General features: G+C 39.9%; 1 protein-coding gene across 1 annotated transcript in view; it reads right to left on the reverse strand.

Annotated features, from left to right (window-relative positions):
- Positions 1–19,741, reverse strand: part of LOC115136190 (long-chain-fatty-acid--CoA ligase 6-like) — a 104,912-nt gene extending 85,171 nt beyond the window's left edge. The window contains exon 1 of the mRNA XM_065023887.1: positions 19,634–19,741. The gene's annotated coding sequence lies outside the window, so the exon portion shown is untranslated. The remainder of the gene's footprint in view (positions 1–19,633) is intronic.
- Between the last annotated feature and the right edge of the window lie 191 nt (positions 19,742–19,932).

Below are 19,932 nucleotides of genomic sequence, written 5' to 3' on the forward strand. Positions count from 1 at the left end.
TGATCTTGTCTCATCGCTGTAACTCCCCAACGGCCTCGGGAGAGCCGAAGGTCGAGTCATGCGTCCTCCGAAACGTGACCCGCCAAGCCATGCTTCTTAACACCAGCTCGTTTAACCCTGAAGGCAGCTGCACCAATGTGTCAGAGGAAACACCGTTCAACTGACGATCAGAGTCAGCCGGCAGGCGCCCGGCCCATCACAAGGAGTTGCTAGACTGTGATGAGTCATGTCAGGCGCCCGGCCCATCACAAGGAGTTGCTAGACCGTGATGAGTCATGTCAAGTCCCCTGGCCAAACCCCCAACCCTAACCCGGACGACGCTAGGCCAATGGTGCGGTCAACCCCAGGCTGTAGTGATGCCGCGACACTGCGATGCAGTGCCTTAGACCTCTGCCCCACTCGGCGGCAATAGCAGATTTTAACATGATTCTTTAATGACTACTTCATCTACAGTGCCTTGAAAAGTATTCATTCCCCTTGGCGTTTTTCCCATTTTGTTGCATCACAACCTGTCATTTAAATGGATTTTTATTTGGATTTCATACAATGGACATACATAAAATTGTCAAAATTGGTGAAATGAAATGAAAAACATTACTACGGAAAAGTGGTGCGTGCATATGTGTTCACCCCCTTTGCTAATAAGCCCCTAAATAAGTCACATAATTAGTTAGATTGCAAACAGGTGGACTTTAAGTGTCACATGATCTGTCACATGATCTCAGTATATATACACCTGTTCTGAAAGGCCCCAGAGTTTGTAACACCACCAAGCAAGCGGCACAATGAAGACCAAGGAGCTCTCCAAACAGGTTAGGGACAAAGTTGTGGAGAAGTACAGATCAGGGTTAGGTTATAAAAAAAAAAACTAAACTTTGAACATACCACAGAGCACCATTTAAATCCATTATTAAAAAATGGAAAGAATTTGGCACCACAACAAACCTGCCAAGATCGGGCCGCCCACCAATGTCTGGCGCAAACCCAACACCTCTCATCACCCTGAAAATACCATCCCCACAGTGAAGCATGGTGGTGGCAGCATCATGCTGTGGGGATGTTTGTCATCGGCAGGGACTGGGAAACTGGTCAGAATTGAAGGAATGATGGATGGCACTAAATACAGGGAAATTCTTGAGGGAAACCTGTTTCAGTATTCCAGAGATTTGAGACTGGGATGGAGGTTCACCTTCCAGCAGGACAATGACCCTAAGCATACTGTTAAAAAAACAGTTGAGTGGTTTAACCTGTTCAACCTATGGGGGCGCTATGTCATTATTGGATAAAAAGACGTGCCCGTTTTAAGCGCAATATTTTGTCACGAAAAGATGCTCGACTATGCATGGAATTGACAGCCTTGGAAAGACAAAACTCTGACGTCTCCAAAACTGCAAAGATATTATCTGTGAGTGCCCCAGAACTAATGCAACAGGCGAAACCAAGATGAAGTTTCATACAGGAAATGCCCCAGATTCTGAAGGCGCTGTGTTCCAATGTCTCCTTATATGGCTGTGAATGCGCCAGGAATGAACCTGCGGTTTCTGTCTATTCCCCGAGGTGTCTGCAGCATTGTGACGTGTTTGTAGGCATATCATTGGAAGATTGACCATAAGAGACTACATTTACCTGGTGTCCCGCCCGGTGTCCTGTGTGCGTAATCTGTAGGTCCATGCGCGTTCCATTTCTTCAGAAGAGAAAGTAAACTGCCTCGATGGATTTTATCGTCGATAGATATGTGAAAAACACCTTGAGGATTGATTCTAAACATCGGTTTGCCATGTTTCTGTCGATATTATGGAGTTAATTTGGAAAAAAGTTTGCGTTTTAATGACTTAATATATATATATTTTTTTTTCCCTCCCCAAATGTGATGAACAAAACGGAGCGATTAGTCGACACAAATAATATTTTTTGTAAAAACGGAACATTTGCTATCTAACAGAGTCTCCTCATTGAAAACATCTGAAGTTCTTCAAAGGTAAATTATTTTATTTGAATTCTTTTCTGGTTTTTGTGGAAAATGTTGTATGCTGAATGCTAGGCTTAATGCAATGCTAGGCTATCAATACTCTTACACAAATGCTTGTTTAGCTATGGTTCAAAAGCATATTTTGAAAATCTGAGATGACAGTGTTGTTAACAAAAGGCTAAGCTTGAGAGCAAATAGATTAATTTCATTTCATTTGCGATTTTCATGAATAGTTAACGTTGTGTTATGCTAATGAGCTTGCGGATAGATTTACACAATCCTGGATACAGGTTTTTTTTCGTAGCTAAACGTGACGCAGAAAACGGAGCGATTTGTCCTAAACAAATAATCTTTCAGGAAAAACTGAACATTTGCTATCTGAGAGTCTCCTCATTGAAAACATCCGAAGTTCTTCAAAGGTAAATGATTTTATTTGAATTATTTTCTGGTTTTTGTGGAAAATGTTGCATGCTGAATGCTAGGCTTAATGCAATGCTAGGCTATCAATACTCTTACACAAATGCTTGTTTAGCTATGGTTCAAAAGCATATTTTGAAAATCTGAGATGACAGTGTTGTTAACAAAAGGCTAAGCTTGAGAGCAAATAGATTAATTTCATTTCATTTGCGATTTTCATGAATAGTTAACGTTGTGTTATGCTAATGAGCTTGCGGATAGATTTACACAATCCTGGATACAGGTTTTTTTTCCGTAGCTAAACGTGACGCAGAAAACGGAGCGATTTGTCCTAAACAAATAATCTTTCAGGAAAAACTGAACATTTGCTATCTGAGAGTCTCCTCATTGAAAACATCCGAAGTTCTTCAAAGGTAAATGATTTTATTTGAATGCTTTTTCTGGTTTTTGTGGAAAATGTTGCCTGCTGAATGCTAACGCTAAATGCTACGCTAAATGCTATGTTAGCTATCAATACTGTTACACAAATGCTTGTTTTGCAATGGTTGAGAAGCATATTTTGAAAATCTGAGATGACAGTGTTGTTAACAAAAGGCTAAGCTTGAGAGCAAATAGATTAATTTCATTTCATTTGCGATTCTCATGAATAGTTAACGTTGCGTTATGGTAATGAGCTTGAGGCTGTAGTCACGATACCGGATCCGGGATGGCTCGACGCAAGAAGTTAAGGGAAAACATTTAAATGTATTGGAATGGCCTAGTCAAAGCCCAGACCTCAATCTAATTGTGGTATGACTTAATGATTGCTGTACACCAGCGGAACCCATCCTACTTGAAGGAGCTGGAGCAGTTTTGCCTTGAAGAATGGGCAAAAATCCCAGTGGCTAAATGTGCCAAGTTTATAGAGACATACCCCATGAGACTTGCAGCTGTAACTGCTGCAAAAGGTGGCAGGTGGTTTTTTTGGTCTTATTTCTTGTTTATTTCACAACAAATATTTTGCATCTTCAAAGTGGTAGTATGTTGTGTAAATCAAATGATACAACCCCCCCCAAAAAATCTCTTTTAATTCCAGGTTGTAAGAAAACAAAATAGGAAAAATGCAAAGGGGGGTAAATACTTTCGCAAGGCATTGTATGTACCCCACAAATACAGATAATTGTAGCGTCCCTCAGTTGTGCATTGAATTTCAAACATATTCAACCACAAAGACCAGGGAGGTATTCCAATGCTTCGCAAAGAAGGGCACCTATTGTTAGATACAAAAATATATAACATTGAATATCTCTTTGAGCATGGTGAAGTTATTAATTACACTTTGGATGGTGTATCAATACACCCAGTCACTAATTGACATAGTGAAGGGGGCCTGTACAGACTACAAATATTACAAAACATGCATCCTGTTTGCAACAAGGCAGTAAAGTAATACTGCAAAAAATGTGGCAAAGCAATTCACTTTTTTCCTGTTATATTTGGGGCAAATCCAATACCTTACTGAGTACCACTCCATATTTACATGCATAGTGGTGGCTGCATCCTGTTATGGGTATGCTTGTAATCGATAAGGACAGGGGAGTTATTCCGGATAAGAAAATAAACGGAATGGTGCTGAGCACAGGCAAAATCCTATAGGAAAACCTGGTTGTCTGCTTTCCACCAGACACTGGGAGATTAATTCACATTTCAACAGGAGAATAACCTTATACAAAAGGTCAAATCTACACCGGAGTTGCTTACCAAGAAGAGTGAATGTGGCCGAGTTACAGTTTTCACTTAAATCTACTTGAAAATCTATGGCAAGACCTAAAAATGGTTTTCTAGCAGTAATCAAAAACCAACTTGACAGAGTTTGTAGACAATCCAGCTGTGAAAAGCTCTTAGAAACTTACCCACAAAGCCTCAGCTGTAATCGCTGCCAAAGGTGCTTCTACAAAGGGGTGTCAAGTCGTATGTAAATTAGATATTTATTTAATTTAATTTTTAATAAAATTGCAAACATTTCTAAAAACATGTTTTCACTTTGTCATTATGGGGTATTGTGTGTTGACGGGTGAACAAATTCAGGCTATAACACAACAAAATATGGAATAACTCAAGGGCTTTGAATACTTTCTGAAGCACTGTAGCTGAGTTGTTGCTTGCATGCGATTGGCTGTGGTCTTGGAGGTGGTATATAGCCGGGGAGACAGTATTGCCTGTCAGGCATAGTTCAGGACATAAATGCCCCACAGGCACTTAGCAAGCTAAATGTCCCTTATCTTGAGCTAACATTCTAACTTTATAAACTGATAATGAGCTCCAAGCATGATGTTAGCATGAAATGTGCCATCCCTTAGTGTAGCAAACAATAATAACATATGCACTGACCGTAAGCTCTGCCGCTTCAGCCATACTTACTATCAATCTATCATCAATGTATCCACTCCTATTCAACAAACAGATCACCAACCATTTCAAATCCCACCGTACCTTCTCCACTACGCAATCTGGTTTCCGAGCTGGTCATAGGTGCACCTCAGCCATGCTCAAGGTCCGAAACGATAACATAACCACCATCGATAAGAGACAATACTGTGCAGCTGAATTCATCGACCTGGCCAAGGCTTTCGACTCTGTCAATCACCACATTCTTATCGGCAGACTCTACAGCCTTGGTTTCTCAAATGACTGCCTCGCCTGGTTCACCAACTACTTCTCAGACAGAGTTCAGTGTGTCAAATCGGATGGCCTGTTGTCCAGACCTCTGGAAGTCTCTATGGGGGTGCCACAGGATTCAATTCTCGGGCCCACTCTCTTCTCTCTATACATCAATGATGTCGCTCTTGCTGCTGGTGATTCTCTGATCCACCTCTACGCAGACGACACCATTTTGCATTCTTCGGGCCCTTAACCTACAGATGAGCTTCAATGCCATACAACTCTCCTTCCATGGCCTCCAACTGCTCTTAAATGCAAGTAAAACTAAATGCATACTCTTCAACCGATCGCGGTCCACACCTGCCCGCCCGTCCAGCATCACTACTCTGGACGGTTCTGACTTAGAATATGTGGACAACTACAAATACCTAGGTGTCTGGTTAGACTGTAAACTCTAATTCCAGACTCACATTATGCATCTCCAATCCAAAATTAAATCTAGAATTGGCTTCCTATTTCACAACAAAGTATCCTTCACTCATGCTGCCAAACATACCCACGTAAAACTGACTATCCTACCGATCCTTGACTTCGGCGATGTAGCCTAAAACACTCTACTCGGCAAATTGGATGCAGTCTATCACAGTGCCATTAGTTTTGTCACCAAAGCCCCATATACTACCCACCACTGTGGCCTATATGTGCTCGTTTGCTGGCCCTCGCTTCATATTAGTCGCCGAATACACTGGCTCCAGGTCATCTATAAGTCTTTGCTAGGTAAAGCCCCGCCTTATCTCAGCTCACTGGTCACCATAGCAGCACCCACCCGTAGCACACGCTCCAGCAGGTACATCTCACTGGTCACCCCCAAAGCCAATTCCTCCTTTGGCCGCCTTTCCTTCCCGTTCTCTGCTGCCAATGACTGGAACTAACTGCAAAAATCACTGAAGCTGGTGACTCATATCTCCCTCATTAACTTAACAGAGCAGCTCACAGATCACTGAACCTGTACATAGCTGTAACGACTCTCGTGGGTTGAAGGAGACCAAGATGCAGCGTGGTAGGTGTTCATGATTTTTAATTAACTGAACAAAATAACAAAGTAGAAAAAACGAAAGCGCAGTTCTGTCAGGCAACAAAACAGCTAAACAGAAAATAACTCTCCACAAAACCCAAACGGAAAGTCACAACTTATATATGATCCCCAATCAGAGACAACAATAGACAGCTGCCTCTGATTGGGAACCACACTAGGCAAAAACAACAAAGAAATAGACAACAGATTCTCCCACCCGAGTCACACCCTGACCTAACCAAACATAGAGAATAAATAAGGATCTCTAAGGTCAGGGCGTGACAATAGCCCATCTGTAAATAGCCCATCCAACTACCTCATCCCCCATACTGTTATTTATTTTGCTCCTTTGCACCCCAGTATCTCTACTTGCGCACTCATCTTCTGCACATCTATCACTCCAGTGTTGAATTGCTATATTGTAATTATCTCACCACTATGGCCTATTTATTGCCTTACCTCCCTTAACATACCTCATTTGCATACACTGTATTAAATACCTTTTTCTATTATTGACTGCACGTTTATTTACTCCATGTGTAACTCTGTTGTTTGTGTTGCACTGCTTTGCTTTATCTTGGCCAGGTCACAGTTGTAAATGAGAACTTGTTCTCAACTAGCCTACCTGGTTAAATAAAGGTGAAATAAATATAAAGCAGGTGACAGAAAGGGTAAGTGGTGTGATAATTAAACTCGCAAATTGAATGATGGAATATCTCAATAAAACTGAGGGTGAGGTTGACATTTCAACAATCTCAAAATGATGGGTTATAATTTGTCCTCACTCAATCAAAGCCAAGGGTTACCAAGTGTCACGCCCTGGTCTTAGTATTTTGTGTTTTCTTTATTATTTTGGTCAGGCCAGGGTGTGACATGGGTTTATTATGTGGTGTGTTTTGTCTTGGGTTTTTTGTAGGTATTGGGATTGTGAATTAGTAGGGTTATCTAGAAAAGTCTATGGTTGCCTGAAGTGGTTCTCAATCAGAGGCAGGTGTTTATCGTTGTCTCTGATTGGGAACCATATTTAGGCAGCCATATTCTTTGAGTGTTTCGTGGGTGATTGTTCCTGTCTCTGTGTTAGTTTGCACCAGATAGGCTGTTTAGGTTTTCACGTTTGTTGTTTTGTATTGTTCGTGTTTATTTGTTTTATTAAACATGTATCAAAATTACCATGCTGCATTTTGGTCCGATCCTTGCTACACCTCTTCAGAGGAGGAAATAGAAGAAAACCGTAACACCAAGGAACCAATCACTCCGCTGTTTGATGATAATCAGAGCTCATTGTCCTCCGTTGGTTAACTAAGGAAGCCAGATGTGACACATACACCTTGGCTTTATCACCTGCCTTATTACACCTGCCCACATGTCTTTGCACCAGAATGTGTGAAAAAGCCAACAGGATTGATTATGATCACATACCTATTTAATGACGGGATGCCAATAGGCAGAGAAAGTAGAAGCCACTACAGTCGGATTTAGTACAACGATTCTGAATACCAATGCTCAACAATGGAATGCATATAGGAGTCATTGTCTAGACACAGCTGATATGCACACATTTTGAACATATGTACATTTGCTGATATTAAACTCAGTTTGGTGTATGCAAAGTCCACTATTACAGATGAGTTATTTCACTAAGGCGTATAATCACATTGGATGGACATGCATTAATGGGAGATCAATAACCACTGTGATATGGTGCTGATAATACTGTTACGTTAGAAACGTAACAAAGCTCAAGACCTCCATTGATGAGATCACGTTGCATCTCGTTGAAACACAATGCCATCACCTCCACTTTAAACCCCTATGTTCAAGAACTTCCTTCACCACTAAACCATTCATCAAACTCACAACCTCAAACTAATAAGCAGCAGACATATTTGACACATCACAGCAAAGTTATATAAATGAATGTTGAGAATCATAACAAAGGCCAAAACAAAACAACAACAGACCAACTTGATTTTCAGGTTTTTGATGCCTTTGTTTGGCTTTTTCAGAAACCCTTCTGCAGGTACACCTACACACTGGCACGCAACCACCCACACAACCACCGGGAAAGAGCATGGCATACAGATTAAAGGACTGGTGTTGGTAGTGTGCAGGAGGTAAAGCTAGATTGCCATGCCTGGGAAAGTAAGGCTATTTATGCTAACTGGGTAATACTTTATTTGTATAGTCCATCTGTAGATGTTCTACAGACTATCTACTAGCCCTTACCCTAGATATAACCCTTATCATATCCCTAACCTTAACCCTAATCTTAGCAAGCAGTTGCTAATCAACAGATATATTGTTGATATTACGACCATCTGTAAAGCATCAACAGATGGAAAATCTGAACTATCCGGTAACTGTTTACTGTATCTTCAGACTTGACTTCAAACCCTTTGTTCAGCTTTTCAAAGAACCCTTCTGCAGGCACACCTACACACTGGCATGCAACCACGCATGCAATCACACCCGGAAAGAGGGTAGTAGGAATGGTGTGTATACTTGGAATTAGGGCACAGCTAGATAACCTTTTCCATGCCAAGTTATTTGATGACAGTGCAACTCATTCAATCACAGCTACTCCTCACAATAGTAACTCAGGGAACTGATGCACATTTATGGTGAGTAATGCATCTCCTCTTCATTAAGCACCCATTAGGGTTCCAGTGCTAGAAAGAGGGGTCAGGTATGTACTGTTTTGGCAGTGGCAACTGCAGTGCATTAAAATACTAATAATGCCATACAGTGCACTTTTGACCAGAGACCTAATGACCCTGGTCAAAAGCAGTGCACTAAATATGGAATAGAGTGCCATTTGGGTCACAGCCAAAGAGCTGAGAGCAGGTTGAAAGGGAGAAAGAGATCCCTTGGTGATTCAGGCTCTAAGTCTCCCTGCCTCTGGCCATTTGGGATGCAACCTCTGCATCTGTCTCCTGATTTACTGGATAGACCAGTGACTATTTTTCTGAAACACACAGAGACCAGGAATGTCTGGCATTGCCAGTGTGACGTCTATAACTTCGTGGAATGGCGTGGGATGATAAAGTTGATTAAACTTTTCTTTTTTTTTACTGTCAATCAAGGTACGTTGCATCTGTTGGAATTTAAAGCAGGGCTGTTATGGTAAATGGAAAAGGTGCAGAATACAAAGACTACTGCATTAACACAACACATTGGTGCAGTTGGTAGGCTGTGTGACCAAATTGCCAATGTATACATCATTATGCAATGTCGATGTGAATATAGAATATATCATGGATGATGCCACTGTAGCTTGATTTTCTACCAAGAGTATAGCTATTGATCTGTTAATGCAGATGTTCATACTCTGAGCGTAACCTCAGTGTAAAAAGTATTTTTTTTAAATAAATACTTGTAAAATGCAACAGTGTTCCTTGCAGATGTAAAAAGAACAGTCTTCATAAATTGTACAGTAGTATATCATGGACTGCACAAGAAGTGCAAATATAATGTGTAGTAGCCCCCTAGGCCTCATTATGTTAACTAAGAAAGTGGTTGGTCACAAAATAAGGGGGGAAAAAGAAGCGTTGTGACACTGAACAAAGGCCTCCCACCACAGTCATGTGTATATAAATCATCCTCTCTACGTATAAAGGTCATGTTGCACAAACTGCTTTCCAGTCTCGTTGAAGTGCTTCTACTCAGCATGTGAGAAATGTGAAAAGTCAGTGTCAAGGCAATAATACTCTATGCATATAAACCTAGCTAAACAACAGAAATAAGTATTTATTTCAACCCAATATTCCTACAAAGACCTGGGCCCGGTTTCCCAAAATCATCTTAAGGCTAAATTAATTCGAACAAGTATCATTGATAACCACTCAAGTGTTGAAATGTCAGAATAACGTGCAGAAATCAGAATAAAGAAATATAGTAGCAAAAGTGAAAAACAAAACCACAAACTATTTTGGGATAAGTCAAATATTATACAAGGTATCCACCTTTAGAACCTTGAACATTGCTTCATCCTCCCTCTGACCTGATGAATCGAACTTCCATTCATTGCTGTTTTGAAAATAATAACAGAAATACAACTAACATACAGTAAGTAGTATGCTGCTCTAAACAATCTCAATGGAAACGCTCAAATTGCAGCACGTTTTATGTCTGTAGCAGGCTGTGACTTCTGCTTAAAATTACAGTTCCAATTTATTGAAAATCACGTGACTTTTACTTGGGCTGCAATGTGGGCCTGTTACCAGGGAGTGTTGCCACTGAGAAGAAGACAGGCATTTACAGGAAACCCTCCATTTGGAATCCACCGTCATTTGTTCACATGGGGAGGCTTCCATTACATTTACATTTAAGTCATTTAGCAGACGCTCTTATCCAGAGCGACTTACAAATTGGTGCATTCACCTTATGACATCCATTCATTTACAAGTATCATGATGCTTTGTTTGGTAAGGGTTTTTATTTTTTATTCTATAGATGTGTTAGCAGAGAACATCACGAAAATGATGTGCACACTTGAATGAAGCAGATGTCCGTGCGTTGTTGAGATTCTGGATGGCCAGATAGCTAACAACAATGACAAGAAACGGCCATGTTGGGAATCATAAAGGGCTCATTTCAGCTAGTTTCATATTGTTACCATGACTTGTTTGGACTGATTTCATGTCATGCTAATATGGCAACAACAACAACATTTAGCTAGATAACCAATAACTGTAACGATGTATTTGAGACAACACTTGTTTTGTGCTCTGTGACAATTATTTATGTTTAAAATAAACATTGGAGACGAAATATAGTTTACATGTTGTCAACAATCTAAGCCAACCCGGTCTGTTTTGCGCCATAGTTGTGCACGCGTCAGTTCTGTTGCTAAACAAGCAACCCATTTATAGAAAACGGGATGCTCCTGTAACGTGTAGCCCTCTCTGACAATAATGCCAAACAGAGCATCATAGTGACATTCCAGTAACAAAGACCTCACAATAGGCTAACCATGTCATGGACAGTTGTTTTCAATAGGTATGATGACAATAAAACTATCATTCTGATAATTACTACAATGGCTCAGCCCTGATACTGTTCACACAATACACAACAATGACAAACACCAGTTCATTATACTGGCCCTTAAAAAACAACTAGACTATATATCAGTGGCTGACTTGACACACATACCAAATATGTGCTATTTAGGCCACTATCAATGCATCAGCTGCATAAAAAAAAATTTGTTATGAAAGACTTGATTGATCCTTGATGTGAATCTGAATGGGGATTTAAGCAGGATATAGTTTGTTTTCTGTGGGCTAATTGTTTGAGGTAAATACCTGTAGACTGCTAGACATCAGGATTACACCAGTACTCGACCTCACATTGGCATTTTGGCTCACAAGTCTGGGTGTACTGCATTTTCTGACCTAGTTGGTCACAATGACCTTGATCACTATCACTGCCTTACAATTAAGACAAACATCCTGCTTGGCATCGATCCACACATGCAAAACGCTATAAAAAAGCATCTCAGTGTTCTGGCTCCATAATGCAAATAGAGTGAGAGATCATCATCTTGACTTTGATGCCTGTAATAGGTATTTATTTATGATTTAATGAATACATAAAGGGCTCCCAGTGCATTGTAGACAAGCATGCCATTTCTAACTAACTTTAGGCGTAGTGATAAAACTAGCCCCCCAAACACCATGTAACTCTTCACAGTAATGCAAGTACCACACACAAATTGTTTAACAAGAACAATACTGTCATGGTAATAACCATATGACACATGGTCAAGATGAGTTTATCTGTGTTTTCATTGTTATAAACTGAATTAGTCGAGTAACCAGAGTCCTCGCAAGAGCAGGTTGAAGGGCAAGCAATATTTTTAGAGTATACTATTGGCGACATCTTGTGGTCTTTTCTTAAATAGTTATTTTGCCTGTGAAGTGGTACATTTATTGCCAATAAAATGTCATGTTGTTACATCAATCACATATGTCACAAGGAAAGATGTAATATGATGCATTGATTTAATACATTCTACAATGGGCCAGCCTACACAGAATATTTGGGAATTTAAAAAACACCACCCTACACATTTAGGACAACCGTAAACATGTCGTCCCCCACGGATGATGCACCAGATACTCAAATTGCCAATCTAAAAATGTACATTCATGTATTCAAAAATGGAAGGCAGTTAGCCTGGGTACCAGTCCAAGACTTGACATTCAGGTAAATTTGCCAGTGCCACACCTGGCTATTAAGAAGTGAAAATTACTGTCACGGCCCGGCAGTACTTAATTTGAGCCGGATCCCCACCTCTCTGTTTTGGACAGTTTTTTTCTGGAACCTATTTGGCTGGACCCGGTACCTCTCGTGCAATGTAAAATTTTGAACAAAAGCGATAAAAGTTCATGCGAGTTGACTCTAAGTTTAATTATCCTCAATTATCCTGCCACCACAAAAAACTTTGTGAAAAGGTAGATTTGCAGCCCGAGCCTAATATTGTAATTGATTCGGGTTGGGCCGGGCGGGTTTATGTTTTGCGCAACATTGTAACGAAATACGCATGCAACTCTCATCTCTCCAGTGTTGCTCTTCACAATTGATTTCCGTATCTCAGATTCTCAGTTTATCAATGTCAACGTAGCCTGTCATTTCGATAATTTGTGCGGTATTAAAACATATTCTACCAAAGTCTCCAGTCATGTAAAATGTTAGAATTGCATGACATGCGTTTTTAAAAGGCCACATTTTTCCTGGGCCCTAGGCTACTAAAATGTTCCCCAGGTGTGCAACTTCTGTAAGTGCCTCTACTCTACCGCCCTATGCCACTACGCAAATGCGATGATATGCATGCAATGCATTATTATAAAGGTGGTAATTTTCTTATGTATTCAGGTACCTCCTAACTCACCAGGTCACCCCATTCTCCCTCTCACGTTTTGTTCCTGCACCTCCCGATTTACAAATTAAGCACTGGTCCCGGGCCAAGATCACATGATAGCAGTTATGCACGCAGAATTTCAATAGTGGGTAATTTCATCTTTCATTTGAAGTATAGGAAAGTACCTGTTAGCTAGGCTAGGGGTTTGAGTTAGCTAGCTAGCTGGTCTCAGTCTGAATGCAGACAGTTATTTTAACATAATCAAATAAATTATTTTCTCAATTGTTCATCGAAGTTTAGGCTATCCATTTTGACTCTCCATTTAAAGATGCACTATGCAGAAATCGCTACACCATTTCCTGGTTGCTAAAATTATAATAGTTCACCTAATTTCATTTTGTGACAAAACAAGCAAGTATAGTGTAAAGAATCAATGTACCATCTAAACCACTATAAAAAAAATATCATTGAAGTAACAGCACTGCTACTTGAGCAGGCAATTTCAGTACTCTTCTCACCCCTGCTTTAAACCATGCACAAAGTGGCTGGACTCCATGCAGATTAAATACCTGCACAAAACAATATACTGTATAGGAGTATAGCATGTTCTGAGCAATAGGAAAGGTCATTGTGTGTGTGTGTGTGTGTGTGTGTGTGTGTGTGCGTGCGCGGTCATTCACATAACCCAACAGTGCTAGGTCAAAATAACGTGATTTGTGTTTTGTCCTATATTTAATTTTTTATTTTCCAAGCCCCTTTCCCGCAGGAGGCTTTTTGCCTTTTGGTAGGCCATCATTGTAAATAAGAATGTGTTCTTAATTGACTTGCCTAGTTAAATGAGTCAAATAAAAATTAAGTGGTCTACTTGAATTTCCAGCTCGCTCTTTCCAGCTCGCTCAGAAATTCAGCTACTGGAATAGGCCTACATTTGGGACTCAATTTGGTAATTGAAAAGTAATTATTGTAGCTAATTTATAAGTTCTCCTGCTCCCTTCTAATTATCCGTGATTTCATTTTAGATCCGTTTTTGTGAGAGTTGTGTGCACTTTTGTTTGTTTCCCGCCGCTTCAAATCAAGGTTGTTGATTTGCGGTAAAACCACGTGCGGTTATTGGAGATAACAACATGCATTGTCGGCTTCAACTTGACTTTCCATACAAATCCGTCCATTAAAAAAGGAACCTTGTTTTTGGCCACTTTCTCATTATAAAAACAGTGATGGTCAGATGAATACTACCGCTATTCATGGATGTATTACGTTTGCCTAAATTGGCCAGATAGACTACCAAAAAATTGCCACGCATGCATTCAATCTAAATATTTAGTAAGGCAATGTCCACATTATTCTCACATATTTTAGAATGTAACAATAATTTGAATTTCAAGGCCTTAAAAATGTTTTATTCTTAATGGTAATGGCCTACATTTCTTTTATACTTTTTGCAGGCTTTTTGGGGGGATGGGTGTTCTATTTTAGACCCTATATTTACAGTTATATACATTATACAATTGTATAACATCTAGGTCCTTAAATTACAATTAAGTGCTTGAAAAAGTAAATGGATTTGACTTGCCAATGTCTGTATGAACCCTGCTTAAACAATGTATTATATATTTGACCCTCCTAGGCCTATGTTGGTGTATAGGTGGATCTTTCTATAAATAATGGGGCCAATGTCACATATTGGCCCCATTATTTATAGAAAGATGTGTAAGCCTATAAACACTGGAGAAATCACAATTCTATTTGTGCCAGTGTGAGTTGTTCTTTGGACATTAAACAAACAACAAGATCATATAGTCGGTGATCTAGCTAATGATTAGCCCATTGGGGTAAACAATGCAGAGGAGCTGCCCCATGCTTCATCCATGTAGCCACAATGCTGCATCAGACAATCATAATGCTGCAATCATAATGCTGATTGCTAAAATAGCACACCTGCCTGATGTTGCAGCCTGGGCTCAGACTAGATGTAACATAGTAAATGTAAATCCGGGTCACAAAAATGTGTATGATATGTTACATTTGGTGTGGTTACATAAGACCAATGGTTACTTAAGACAGAAACGAAAGTAGGTTGGATGGGTGGGCGTATAAAGCAAACCTCTGGAAACCGAAAGGTTGAGAGTTGGAATCTAATTAGCAACTTTTCAACTACGTATTACTTTTTAGCTAGCTACATAGCATGTTAGCTAACCCTAAGCCTTTTAGCTAGCCCTTCCCCTAACACTGATCTTAACCCTTTAACCTAACTCCTAAACTTAACCCTGACCTTAACAATTAGGATAAAACATACAGTAACTGGACCACCATAAAATCATGAGTTATAAGCTTGCCAACTAGCTACAACCATGTTAAATTAACTCAGACACAGGGACTAGGCCTAGCTGTTCTAGCTAGCCAAACTGGATTAGGAACCTAGTTTGAGCTAGCTAGCTAACTGACGTGAAACAATGCACCACACAGTAAAGTTAACATTAGGCTTACAAGAGACAAGCTTTTTACAGGCACTGACATAGTTAGTTAGCTATTCAAAATTCAACAAAAAACGAAAATGTTTACTATCACACACGGCACTGGCTAGCTAGCTAATGCTTGAGCTAGCATGCATGTGGTTGTTTGCTAGCTAGCTTGATAGCTAAGATTATCCGAAAGTGTCAATGAAATATGTAATTATGAAAGCTAGGTCTATTTAACTTGAATGGATCATTTGCAATGTTAGCTAGCTAGCTTTTTACTCACCATTTTTGGTCAGCCATAATGTCTTGCCCATTTGTCGAAATTCCACTCAACAATCCTGCAACAATCCTGATTCACAAGCTTACCAGATCACTTTGATCTTCTTAATTCGGTGGGAGAATGAACCCAGCCACTGGTCATATCTCAATAACCCAGCAATAACAACCCAACCTTGCTCTTTTTAAAGAAAACAACCCAACTAAGTGACCCAATGCCTACAACCCAGCAAATGGGTCATCCAAACAACCCAGCATTTTTAGGGTGTATGAAAACATGAACTCATTACCTTGATGCTTTCTCTGTTAAATCTAACAACACCCTGGGCCTCCCGAGTGGCACAGCGGTCTAAGGCACTGCATCACAGTGCTTGAGGTGTCACTACAGACCTGGGTTCAATCCCAAGCTGTGTCACACCCGGCTGTGACCGGAAGTCCCATAGAGCGGCGCACAATTGGCCCAGCGTCGTCTGGGTTAGTGATCACAACAGCTGTTTGTCACTTGGCTATCATTTGGAAAATACCTTCCTGGACCAGATGATGATGTGTGAAAAAATCACTGCGTAATTAACAGTTCTACACCAAATGCGCATCCAACAAGTATTGTGCATAACTATTGAAGAACCATGTTAATGACAGTTTGGCTTTAAGTTTTAAGTATCTAGGTAAGTTGACTCTCGGTTAGAAGCATTCCGTTTTTCAAGAGAGAAAAATGGGGAAGACTTTTGAATGCCTGTGCTGATGTGCAGTTTTATAACTAATCTCATGGTACTCTGCACATTTTATGATGAGGCTGAGAGAAAATGTAGCTGTTTAAAAGCACATTTCCTGCAACTCTACACATTTTGCCATGGGGCAGAGAGGAACATGTGCAGTTTTATAGCTCATCTCATTCTATAAAATTTTGCCATGAGTCTGAGTGAAAATTGAGCATTTTAAAGCTAATTTAAGCAAAAATGTACAGTACCAGTCAAAAGTTTGGACACACCTACTCATTCAAGGGTTTTTCTTATTTTTATTTTTTACTATTTTAAACATTGTAAAATAATAGTGAAGACATCAAGACTATGAAATAACATATATGGAATTATGTAGTAACCGAAAATCAAAATATATTTTAGATTCTTCAAAGTAGCCACCCTTTTTCTTGATGGCAGTTTGCACACTCTTGGCATTCTCTCAACCAGCTTCATGAGGTAGTCACCTGGAATGCATTTCAATTAACAGGTGTGCCTTGTTTAAAGTTAATTTGTGCAATTTCTTTCCTTAATGCGTTTGAGCCAGTCAGTTGTGTTGTGACAAGGTAGGGTTGGTATACAGAAGATAGCCCTATTTGGTAAAATACTCATGTGTACGCTGGGAGTCGGGAAGCAAGTTCAGGGAGTGACTTTTAATAATAAATAACACAAGGAACAAAACAAGAAACACGAGTAGCGTACAGACAAGAAACAACGGAACAGAAACAATAACGCCTAGGGAAAGAACCAAAGGGAGTGAAATACAGTGGGGAGAACAAGTATGTATGTATGTATGAACCCAAAAGAAAATCTTTAGAGGGAGCTGAAAGTCCGTATTGCCCAGCGACAGCCCCGAAACCTGACGGATCTGGAGAAGGTCTGTATGGAAGAGTGGGCCAAAATCCCTGCTGCAGTGTGTGCAAACCTGGTCAAGAACTACAGGAAACGTATGATCTCTAATTGCAAACAAAGGTTTCTGTACCAAATATTAAGTTCTGTTTTTCTGATGTATCAAATACTTATGTCATGCAATAAAATGCAAATTAATTACTTAAAAATCATACAATGTGATTTTCTGGATTTTTGTTTTAGATTCCGTCTCTCACAGTTGAAGTGTACCTATGATAAAAAATGACAGACCTCTACATACTTTAAGTAGGAAAACCTGAAAAATCGGCAGTGTATCAAATACTTGTTCTCCCCACTGTATATAGGGAAGGTAATCAGGCAGGTGATTGAGTCTGATGAGGCGCTGATGCGTGTAACGATGGTGACAGGTGTGCGTAATAATGAAGAGCCTGACGACCTCGAGCTCCGGAGAGGGAGTATACGTGACAAAGACCGAGTCCATATTATGGCAAGAACAGCTCAAATAAGCAAAGAGAAATGACAATACATCATTATTTTAAGACATTAAGGTCAGTCAATCTAGAAAATTTCAAGAACTTCAAGAAAGTTCAAGAAAGTTTCTTCAAGCGCAGTTGCAAAAACCATCAAGCGCTATGATGAAACTGGCTCTTATGAGGACCACCACAGGAAAGAAAGACCCAGAGTTACCTCTGCTGCAGAGGATAAGTTCATTAGTGTTACCAGCACAAATACATGTCAGCCCAAATAAATGCTTCGCAGAGTTCTGTGACAGGCAAACATCTCAACATCAACTGTTCAGAGACTGCGTGAATCAGGCGTTCATGTTGAATGATAAAGACACTGGATTATGAGCTGTCTTGTTTGCTAAATGAACAAAATAAATAGGCAGTGGCATATAGCCATAGAAGCACAGTGACATTTTTATTTTATTTAAATTAAACTAGGCAAGTCAGTTAAAGAACAAATTCTTATTTATTTTGAGATATATCTTATGGTGTTTGCATGTTTAGGTAAAAAGACAAATAATGTCCTGTTTGGAACACTGACAAGTAAAGGGCATAAAAACATAAAACAAAAATGTTTTGTTGTTGCTGAGTGGTGGGCCTGGCTGCCCACCTGTGGCTACGCCCCTGGCTTCCTACTAGACTGTGAGTATCCAGGACCTAGCCTACTGAGGCAGGGCTCACTCTAGGCAGAGGGAAGGCTTTGACATTTGTGCCTCTGCTTGGAATCCAAATGCTGGTTGATAACAAGTGTGAAGTGTCAGACGTTGGGAAAATCTACTTATTTATTACGTTTTGGAGTTTGAAAATCTGAAAGCTTGATTAACTGGCCCGGTTAGCTCGGCAGATGATGCCGGGCCAGCAGGCAGCCCTGAATATCAAGCCCTACAGTCTCTTTTGCTAACCCACTCCCTGTACTCCATGTCAAAAAAAGCCACCTGCTGGAGAAGACAGATTTTGGGCCCAGTTATTCCTCTTGTTTTCGGCTCTTCCTTTCTGGTGTGACTCACAAATTTCAGTTAATAACTATAGCTCCCACCTTGGGCCAATCAGTGTAATTTTGTAAATGCCTATGTCAAGACGTATCATTCACCCAAGTTTAGTCAAAATCAGGCCAGTGCTGTCTTAGATATCTCATGTGAATAACGAACAAACGGATGGACAGAGACCTATCCACAGTCCCCTCACAGATTTCATCATGGGAGAAAATTAAACCCTACCAGTGACAATTTGCCTAGGATTCCAAAATACACAAACTCTGACACCAAAGAGACTTTAAAGTACAGAAAAACAAATGTTCGGTAATAATATTCACATTTATCTGCAACACGTTCAACACGTAAGTACACACACACATGGCACACACACATGGCACACACACATGGCACACAGGCCTTGAAACGCGACAGTCAAAAGAGCTCTATTTGAAAATGGCATACATGTTAAATAGGGTCCTATACATTCTAAATATTGATCAATAATAAAGCCCGAATGAAACAATGTTGCTTATGTTTTAGCCTACAGCAAGTCAAGGTATGAGTTTCCTAGCAGCCTATGAGAGATGACCATTTTCACTTTTACTTTTGCTTTCTCACATAGCATATGGCTAATAGATTATAACAAAGCATGAACATGTATTACTGCTTTATTATCAATACACAGTTTTGAGTGTATTATAGTATTATATTCTTACCCGAAACACAAAAAATACACGTTTTTACCAATGTTTCTACTAATCTTCTATGAAAACATTGCTAAGGTAGCCACTAAGACCTAAATCATTCTTATCCTATCCTTTGATATTTACATCACACAAACTCACCTTAAAATGCAGTGAGGCGATCATATTCCATAGTAAAATATCCTATATATAAATTAAGTTTGAGGGACCCAAGGATAACAGTCTCGCGCAATGTTTTAATGGCAGTCAATTTTACTTTCACTTTTTGTTGTGTTCAAATGGGGGGAGGGCTCTGGTATGGCAGCTGTGCGCATCTATAAAAAGGAAGTAGAAAACATTTGTTATTTGATCAGCTCATATTACTGATGATATTGCAAATATACACTGAGTGTACAAAACATTAATGACAGACTGACCAGGTGAAAGCTATGATCCATTAT

The sequence above is a fragment of the Oncorhynchus nerka genome, linkage group LG10 (genome assembly GCF_034236695.1).
Source record: "Oncorhynchus nerka isolate Pitt River linkage group LG10, Oner_Uvic_2.0, whole genome shotgun sequence".
Lineage (NCBI taxonomy): Eukaryota > Metazoa > Chordata > Actinopteri > Salmoniformes > Salmonidae > Oncorhynchus > Oncorhynchus nerka.